Genomic DNA, 2,533 nt, shown 5'->3' on the forward strand with positions numbered 1-2,533 from the left:
GGTTAAAGGCATAATAAACATGAAACTTCGGACACAACAACTTAATAATATGTAATTAACTGATTACACGCTAATCACGGTTGCAAAGAGCATGGTTTTAATTATTCAGAAATCCGCATTCGACTTTCCAGTGTGCGCTAACAATATCCGAAAATCACGAACAAATTTGAGAGAATGTAGCACGGCAACAGGCTACAGTGCAGCACCTGTTGTCCGTGTTTAGTTGCTTGTGGTTAGTGTTTTTAAATTGGCAAGTAATATCTTCCTATACTGTATTGGTCCATGGTGACATTGTTACCACCTGTCCAAGAACATGAACAGGCAACCCCATCGCTGTAGCAGTCATGCAATACAACCCACAAGTGGGATTATTCATCCAAGTTCCAAAACTTGTAATTTGGTTTCTTAATTTAGGATTCAAAGCCTTGTGGTGGTACCTGTCTGCTTACAAAGCCATTTGCGTGTAGGAGTATTTCAGATAGGTGGTAAGCGAAAAGTAACATCAATTTTGATTTTAAACTTCTCAACATCGCAGTTTATATTTTTCGAAATTTTTGAGCCCCTTTCTATAGTTATTTTCCAGAAACATACTGTTGGACAGATGACGATACTGCAGGAAAACAGAATGGAAATGAGGTATTGTTCTGGTACCCAACAAGCATCCCGACAAGCATCAATAAAATAATTGAGCCAGGCCTTGAGCATGCGTAAATTTTATCAACTATTATTTTGTTGTGTTGATATGTTAATAATGTTGTCGATACCCTATTCATTATCACACATACAGGAAATGTTAAGGCCGGGTAACAACTCCATCAATTAAAGACTTAGCATGGCCATGCCAGACACTCTTGAAGCAAAATTTATTGTCATCAGGAACTTCGCTGATACGAACTGAATTCGAGTCAGGTGGTAGAAATTGCTTCTGTTCTCTCATACCTAAAATTTTCTAGCTAAATATCTCCCTTAAAATTTTTTTCATTATCCTTATTAAGAGAACTCACAAAGTTGTACAAGATGGCAAAATTTAATTTCTTTCAAAAAAATATTGCCCGAAATCTAACAGCTCAAAATCGACAGAAACTGATGCTCGTTCTGCGCAAAGTCGGATTTGTGGCATGGCGCGCAACACATTACACACTACACGTGGTAAACACTTCAACTTTGTTCAAGTTAATAGAAAGTTCAACTGAAACAATGGACGTGAGACTAAAAGCTTGCGTAGTTTAATTGTTGCCGACGCGTACGGTATGACAGCGGAGGGGATTAACCGGGGTCGCGGGCACAGGTGCAATGACTGTCTGCCTGTTCCTGTACTACTTCTGTAATGGTTTCGATAGGCAGTGGCCTCTCGGCTTGAGATTGCACGCAGTTCTAGGTCGCTGTCAATCTGTGAGACATCAAAATTACATCGAGCCAGAGACCGACCGTCCAAATTTTTAAAATATTGTAAACATAGAGCGAAAATATGCATCACACTAGTTTTTAGTTAAAATATGCAATAACCAGTGGAAAGGAGCCAAATATGCGAATGCATATGCATCATGCAAATAAAATGCATATAATCCGGTCTCTACTGATGAGGCATATTTTATTCGAGATGGTATAAACAATTTACGTAACGAGCATTTATGATCTGAAGCAAACCCCCATGCAACATTACAACGCAATTTCCAGCAGCGATTTAGCATAAATATGTGGTGTGGTATGATCAACACATACTTTATTGGACCATTCATTTTCCAGGGGGGCCAACTGGCGAACTGCACTTACAATTCCTTCAAGAAGTAATGCCACGCTTGTTCGAAGAAATTCCACTTGCCACGCTATGCAAATGTATTTTCAACATGGCGGCGCGCCTCCACATTTCATCTATTCCGTTACTACACATTGAAATGAACATTTTCCTCAGAAATGGATTGGTCGTGGGGCTACAGGCATTGGCCACCCAGATAGCCCGATTTAACCCCGGTGGATTGTTGTGTATGGGGATGGATGAAAGACATAGTTTACGAGGACAAAGTCATTACACATGAGGCGTTACTTGCTTGCGCTACGAATGCAGTGGGCGAAATTAAGAATAACACTGTGTACTGAAACGAGCGACAAAATCTGTTCATACACTTGCAGCTAAATGCATTGAACACTGTGGATACATTTTTGAACATTTATTGTGAATGTATTGCGAAATTGTGTGTACACTGTACAACTTCCTTCACTCTGAGCTTTGTTTTTTTCGGGTTTAACATGAATTCACGTGTGCCATGGTATTAATAAAAGCAGATTATCTGACACATTCATACAGTTTAAGTTAACGTTACCACCATAATTTTTCCAAAATTAAATTCTCTGCAATTTCTGTTAACTTTGTGCAATTGTCTGTAATTTAAAAAGCAAATTGGGCCAAGTAGTTAATAAATTAGAAATTTTACGAAATTACCAATTTGCTTCTCTGGATGGTCTGGAAAACTACTGCAGATACACGCCTGGGACGTGTTTTATTAGATTCACCAGACCAATAATAACAAAATAA

This window comes from Schistocerca serialis, chromosome 5, assembly GCF_023864345.2.
Source record: "Schistocerca serialis cubense isolate TAMUIC-IGC-003099 chromosome 5, iqSchSeri2.2, whole genome shotgun sequence".
Classification (NCBI taxonomy): domain Eukaryota; kingdom Metazoa; phylum Arthropoda; class Insecta; order Orthoptera; family Acrididae; genus Schistocerca; species Schistocerca serialis.